Genomic DNA, 8,038 nt, shown 5'->3' with positions numbered 1-8,038 from the left:
CATTTTACCAAGACTGCTGGAAGTACGTCGATGACATTCCGTGTACCTTGACCGTAAAACTCGTCTGTTTTTAAAAGCTGTTCCAAGGGAAAATATTTTAAAGACGACTCCCTGTTTCCTAAGAAACTAGTTGCCTTGAAATGCAACAAATATTTAAAAAATATATATTTGAATTTTACGTGCAATCTACTAAGTTTAAAAATGCCTTTAGACTAAAGCCCCGTACAGACGGGCAAGTTTTCCTCGCCAAGTTTTATTAGCTGCATGGTGTGTTCGCGAAAAATTGACAAGTTTTCCTTGTCAATGAGAACTGCGTAACAATATCTTAGAACCAATTCAGAGCGATTTTTGGAAGTCTTATCATTTTTGTTTGTTTTGAGATTCGGTCTTTTACGTCATCTTATGGCTCATACTGTCGTCGTAAAACTGATATACTCGACATATATATATACTATCGTAAAACTTATCAAGAAAAAATTGTCAAATTTTTCGCGTACACACACCAGTAATTAAATCAAGGAAAACTTGTTCGCCATACACACCAGCAAGGTGTGTTTTGAAGTAGGAATCTGTCGTAGTTGGCAGAGAACAGTTGTCTCGTGCATAAAGCCATAAGTCAACACTACATCTAAACGCCACAAAGAGGAAAGGTAGTGTTAGGCCGGTTTTCCACTTCAACCGTGTCGTAACGTAACGTAACGTAACGTAACGTAACGTATTTCTTTGTTTCCGAAGTATTCGACCAGAACTAATGACTTTAAAACAATGAGATACGCTACGTTTCGCTACGATACGGTTGAAGTGGAAAACGGCCTTTACACTACGCAACTTTCCTTGCCGAGTCACAATGCAATTCTACCCCTGAGACATCTTAAAGGCGGATTTCCACTTACAGCGAAATCGTTCGCTAGCGAAATATTAACATATTTTCTTTTGAATTTAAACAGCATAAATAAACTAGTGCGACTTGAGTGTTCTCAATTCAAAAGAAAATATGCAAATATTTCGCCAGCGAACGATTTCGCTGTAAGTGGAAATCCGCCTTAAGTTGTTTACGATTTGCTAACTTTCCTTAGCATTTCGAAAATTCTTTACTATATAATATTAACATCCGTCAAAATTATAATTGCATGCATTTCAAGTCGCAAGGAAAATTTCATAGCGCAACGCCCTTAGAACGTATGAATAGACCATGATAGCAGGGACATGTCGCAGTGCTCGGAAGCTTTCGTCCAATTGGATAATGCTTTTCTATGCTTTCTAAAGAACGAAGCTATGCTATTGGTTGAAACAGAAACGTATTGTAAATTTCAGCCAATGAAAATCATTCTTTGAAGGAGCTGCGACACTACCCTGATAGCATTTTACCACGCGTGTGTGATGTGCTGCGGAATGCCAAACGACGGTTAGTGAAACTGACGTAGTGTAATAACCTTATCATTTAGTCCAAGTTGTATCTTCTCTAGAATTTCCCCAATGTCTGGTAAGAAAGAGATTTCCCCGAAAGTCGCCATTTGACTCATTTGGTGGATATTTTAGGTATACAGGTGCGATTAGCTTGTGGAAAATTATTTTGAAATAATTGATAGATGTCTTCCGTGTTGGACGCATTAGCAAATAACGTTAGTTCGTCATTGATAAATAGACTTGAACAAGTGATTTTTTTACTTTTCATAGCTTATATACTTTTATACGTTCGAGCATTTATAACTGTTTGAAAATTTTATATTTGCTACACCGCATGTCAATTTTTTATCCACTTTTTAATCGTTCGCTTTTGCTGTCCATCACATTTATCAACTGGCAATCCATTATGTCCTTGTGGATCCTGCGCAATCTTCATGCATATCCTACAGTACAGCGGTAGTCCGTCCCACCACTGCCCTATTGGCGAGGTATAATACTCCTTTGGGAATTGAAAACCCTCGTACTTCCACTTTAAATATTTATTGTACTCCTTCTCGTTCTGTGACAGTCTTAGCAGATATTCCGCTAATGCTTTTGGTGAAGTAAAATCCTTTACTTTAATCACGGATTTATTCAAATTACCCCACTTAAGAACCTCGTCAATTTTATCCGTTCCTAACCAAACAGGTACGCTTCCAGCTGAAAGTGCACTGTATATTTTTTCAGTCATATAATAGTCGCAGTCTGCGTTTGGGAAAACCAAACTAAATTTATAATTCCTTTGCATTTCCATGAAAGCATGCCTTGAATTGCTCTTTTTCCTCTTCAACCCTTCTTTATTATTGAGACACGCACCATATGAATCTACATCTATGTAGTTCATAAGAGCAGAAATATAATGTGTTCGTGTAGGTTCACAGTGACTCAGTGCCACGATTACCAATCCTGTTTTTTCTGAAAACGGCTGCGGCGGTTCTAAACTTGGCTTCAAAAATCCCGGACACGGAAAGTCCGAATCTAGTCGATAACTGGTCAAATAATTGAACTGCCGCATTATGTAAGGGTTGCGAAGGGAAGGTGTAAAAATAGGATTCTCGTTTGTGTGTAAAATCCATGTTAAATTTTTGAAAGCTTTCGGAGGAAGTTCATTTGTGTTTCTGGAGTGAATGACTAAGGCTGATGCATCATGGGCACGACGTTTGTCCTTTGTAAGTTCGCATTTAATCGGACAATTTTGTCCAGCAAAGAAATATGGCCAACGTACAGGGTTGAAATTGACGGGCGGTATTTTACGAAATATTTTACTCCAGTATATAATCAAAACGGATCTCCTAGAATTTTCATTTCTTTTCTCGTGAAGGCGATTACCATGTTGATGTTCTTCACTTATGGTTTTATACTCCATTGTCATTCCATCTTTACCAATTAGGAGAAGGGCGGCAAGGCTAATAAACGCTAGTGAAATCAGCATATAGAAGCATACTTTGAGGGAAGACAGAGTCATGTTTTCGATATTATTTCAAATGCCACCAACTTTCAGTTATTATACTGTAGATCGATATTGGGTACTGATTACAAAGAATTGTTTTATTTCCTAAAAATCGGAGAAACTGTTAAATTCACATCAAATACATATTATTTTTACTGAATAACAACTTCATGGAATAAACGTTTTTGGGGCAAAGCTATAATCAGAGAACTGAAACCGGATAAGTAAACTGAATAATGTAAGTGAAACAATAAGTCGGTCGCCCTCCTTGAAGCCAATTTGAAGCCAAATTGAATTGGAAGTCGAATTGGACCGCGTCGACACTCAACAAAAGCAATAGAGGGAGACTTGCACTAAAGATGGCGGTTAGCTGGAAAACGCGGACACGGACACACGGACACGGACACACGGACATGGAAAACGCGGACATGGAAAACGTGGACATGGAAAACACGGACATGGAAAACACGGACATGGAAAACGCGGACATGGAAAACACGGACATGGAAAACACGGACATGGAAAACACGGACATGGAAAACGCGGACATGGAAAACGCGGACATGGAAAACGCGGACATGGAAAACACGGACATGGAAAACACGGACATGGAAAACACGGACATGGAAAACATTTACTATTTTAAATAAACTAGTAAATGAGAGTTTTAAAGCGGAGATATACTATTGTGACAATGTTATGATTTGTTGTTATTTAATGTATTTCTTCATTACTGCAATGCCATGTTGTAAATGTTGCTTTGTTTTTATCCCTTAATATATTGCAGATACCAAAAATGGTGCATTTATCCAAAATAAGTAAAAGCCCTACATGAACATTTTTTATTGCGTATTTTGAAATTCCCATGCCGACGAAATTGGTCTGAATTTGTAGATTCAAAACATTTCGAGTAAAAAAGGGGCCGTTTGTACGAAGGCTGGATAGCGCTATCCACCGGATAGTGATTTTTTCAATCATCACATGGAAAACACGGACATGGAAAACGCGGACATGGAAAACACGGACATGGAAAACACGGACATGAAAAACACGGACATGGAAAACGCGGACATGGAAAACGCGGACATGGAAAACGCGGACATGGAAAACGCGGACATGGAAAACACGGACATGGAAAACATTTACTATTTTAAATAAACTAGTAAATGAGAGTTTTAAAGCGGAGATATACCATTGTGACAATGTTATGATTTGTTGTTATTTAATGTATTTCTTCATTACTGCAATGCCATGTTGTAAATGTTGCTTTGTTTTTATCCCTTAATATATTGCAGATACCAAAAATGGTGCATTTATCCAAAATAAGTAAAAGCCCTACATGAACATTTTTTATTGCGTATTTTGAAATTCCCATGCCGACGAAATCGGTCTGAATTTGTAGTTTCAAAACATTTCGAGTAAAAAAGGGGCCGTTTGTACGAAGGCTGGATAGCGCTATCCACCGGATAGTGATTTTTTCAATCGCTTGAAAGTTGCCCGTAGTTTGCTATAAGTTTGATTAAATTTTAGTATTCCTAAATCGAGGATCCTCTTTAATCATTAATGGTTCCAAAGATAAATTCTGGTCTTAATAGTCACGAGAGGAAATGAGTTTGAAGTTCGAATTTTTCGCCGTGACAACTAAAACCAGGATTCCCTGCAGGCGTCACGGCTTGATACGTCATTTTTTAATGTCCAATAACTCCGCGAATGCACGGGCAAAAAACACAAAAATACCATCAAAATATAGCTTGAGAACAGTACTATAACCCAATCGCTTCTGTTATAATTCGGAAATTAATAAATATTTCTGTTAACCTGACACCGCCGTGCAGCTGTCAAATTCATATCAAATTACAAAGTGATGGCAACCGGAAATATAACTCGCCTTTGGAATTTCGTTATTTTCTTCGTTATTTTTTATCCTGTCGTATTTTAACCGTTATATATAAACTATAAATGCTTTAGTTATCCTTTGATAGTTTCTGATAGATTTTTCTGCATTCTTGCAATGTTATTGCTTATAGCGAGAAGCGTTGTTCAAGGGCAAAATAAGCCCGGAAATCGATTGTAAACACGTTTTTTTGGAAATATAACTTTAAATCGCCAAAACGACTGTATTTCAAACAACATAGATAAAAATATTGATCACAATGTAAGCTACAAATATTTGTAGGCTTTTAATTAAGCGAGATTTCTGGAAGGCTTTGTGTATTTACGCTTCTCTAAAATTCAATTTGAAAAGTACAAGATCGGCAATAAATATCTTGGCTTAAAGGAAAGCTTTTGAAATGAACTAAAATTATACAAATAGATAAATGTTTTAGCTTTGAGATAATACAATTTCTAGTTGATTTGATAAAATACTTGCTGATAAAATCAAAATTATCTGCGTGCGTCGTTTACAACCGGACGGCAATGAATTAATGACAGAATTAGCCAATCAGAGATGTGTATTTCTGAGTTAACTAGGAAACTATGCAAGGCGTAGTTAACGAGTTTTACTGTATTGTAAACGGGGCTTTAGTACAACATAAAATTTAGTCAAAACGATCATAGGTAGCCCAGAATTCTGTTTGTACTCAGTCTTCGACTACATTGTTTATGCGCGGACGGCGCCGGTCAGCTTTTACTGTCTGTAATACATAATTAGTACAGACAGTAAAAGTTGACCGCGTGCGTAAACAATGTTGTCGAAGGCTGAGTACAAACAGATTTTTTGTGGGTTACTTACTTATAATCGCATGGAGATGTTTAGTGCGGCGTCTCTTTACGAGTTTTTTATTACTGTTTATATTTTTTATTACTGTTTCTCATTACTTTATTACATTTTTCATTACGAGTAATACCATTTCCATCCTGCTGCGTTTTCACTTTTCACTGGACCACTGGCTGTTTTAACCGTATTGTAATACATTCCGCGCTTTATCGTGTTGCCAACGTTGCTACGCCGTCTACGCGCAATTTTAATATCCCTTTTAACCGATTTCCATACCGATTTCCTGAAAGCCAGTGGGTGTCATGAGGCCAAATTACATAACTGGATCTTTTTGGATTGAAACTGAGAAATGTCGGTAGCAATTTTAAGAAATATAATGCTCGTCTGCTCAATGAGTACAAACGTTCTTTTTCAGAAGGGGGTTGAACGAAATAATTGGATTATGTAAACCTTTTAACTTGACACCACTAGACAACGAGTACATTGCAATTCGTTGATAAATCAACTTCAAATACTGTTGAGACAACGTTAGAAATGCATCGATACCTAACAACAACGCGCATAAAAACGTCCGACCATTAAATTAACAAGACGAAACATGATGAAAATAAGTATAACTGCTGACGTTTTTACAAACGCTCGCTAGCCATGTGTTTGTAGTGTACGGAGAATAACTTTGAATTAAGAGCGAAATAAAATTTTCTTTGTGATGTGCATTATTTTTGCCCCCATACAAAACATGTATTCTCCCCTATTTATTTTCATACTAACTCTCCTGACGAAGGCCCTCAGGTCGAAACGTCGATAAGTGTTTTTCTATTTAGGCAGTTGTTATACCACATTTGATGCTATAGGTTGTTTGAAGACGCTGCCGCGCTGCTCCTTGGTTATACTGGCATTAGAGGGAACACTCTAGTTTGGCCAGCAAGGCAACATAATTTTTCTTTTGGTACGAAACAATTTTAAAATACTCACAAAAAATATTTTAAACATTATTAAAATATTAAAATAGCTATTTATTTATAGCTAATTATATTTTTCTTAATAACTCAGGAAAGTTCTAAATCAGTCAGAGATTTTACGTGAGTTTGCTGGAATGAAGCTTATTTCAAGTCATAGGGCGATCAGTATTGAATTTCTATACTTTAAAGTTTAAATTGTTTAAATAACTTTTCTTGAAGTATAAAACTGAAGAAAAGTGATTATAAGATTCATTTGACGCCGCATTCCAAACTCAACCCTCGATGTTGATAATTATATAAAACACCATGCATCAGTTGCATGGACGAAATATTTACTGTGTTGTCTTGTATCTTCACTTTTATCCTCTGGAAACTATCTGCGGACCTTGGATGGATCAATTTATCCAATAGCAGTGGGAAGCTCTCTCACTTAGAGCAAGCGCATAGTCATCGTCGCCATATGATTTTGGTTGTGTCGCGTTGTGTGCAGTGAACTGTAATAACTAATAATTATTTTCATTTTACTGGTTGTGTGTTGTGTGCAGTGAGCTCTATATCAATGAACTGTAATAAATAACTGGAACGCTACCTTATGATTGTTCTCGTGAAGCCAAAATTTGCGGGACTTTACCAGTGAGCTCCATATACATATATGGAGTAGTAACTTCGCTCATTTGGCTAATGTCCAAGTGAAGCAATCTCGTTTCCCGATCGAGCAATCTTGTTCCCTGAGCCTGGCTCTGGGATAATCCAAACCGGAAGCCGGAAATCCTGGCTTCCGGTTTGTAACGGTTTTCTGTATTTCAAAATTAAAGCGGCGTGAAAGACTATAATCAGAGTAATTTCTGATTTCGATTATCCCAGAGCATTTGTTTTCTCGCCAGAGGAATCGCGGGCTTGGGGAACGAGATTGCAAGTGAAGCCAAAGATGGCGGAATAGGCGGAAATTGAAGGAGCTATTGGACAGATCAGTGGCACTGAGCTATATTAAAATTCATTTCGCATTTCACAACCGGAAATAGATTTATTTTAATAACTTTTATAATATTAATTCCACTGGGTCATCGTTCGCGAAGAAATACGGAGTGAGAAAGATCGCTTTGGTTACATGGACCGAAAAAAGTTTAGAGTAATAAAGATAATATAATCCACTTATGGAAGCAGGGGCGGATCTAGGATTTTTCGCACGTTAGTAAAAATGATCGGAAGTGAAAACGGGGAAGTTGGTCAATTGCTCCCCCCGGAATAATGAAATTTCAAATCCGAATTTTTTACAAAAATTATGCGCGAAAGGTACGCATTAAAAATGGTATTAAAAGTTTACTGAGCCTTCAGTTTTAATAGCAGAAACATGTGTGTCGAAATAACGGACAATAATAGGACATTACATCCATGGAATAAAAACATGAATGCGGTCAATTTGTAGCCTGAATAATATTCATAACTGTTACAGCATAAGCT

The sequence above is a fragment of the Dendronephthya gigantea genome, unplaced genomic scaffold (genome assembly GCF_004324835.1).
Source record: "Dendronephthya gigantea isolate DGI-Jeju-01 unplaced genomic scaffold, DenGig_1.0 000064F, whole genome shotgun sequence".
NCBI classification, from domain to species: Eukaryota; Metazoa; Cnidaria; class Anthozoa; order Malacalcyonacea; family Nephtheidae; genus Dendronephthya; species Dendronephthya gigantea.
Note: the sequence above shows the minus strand (reverse complement) of the source record.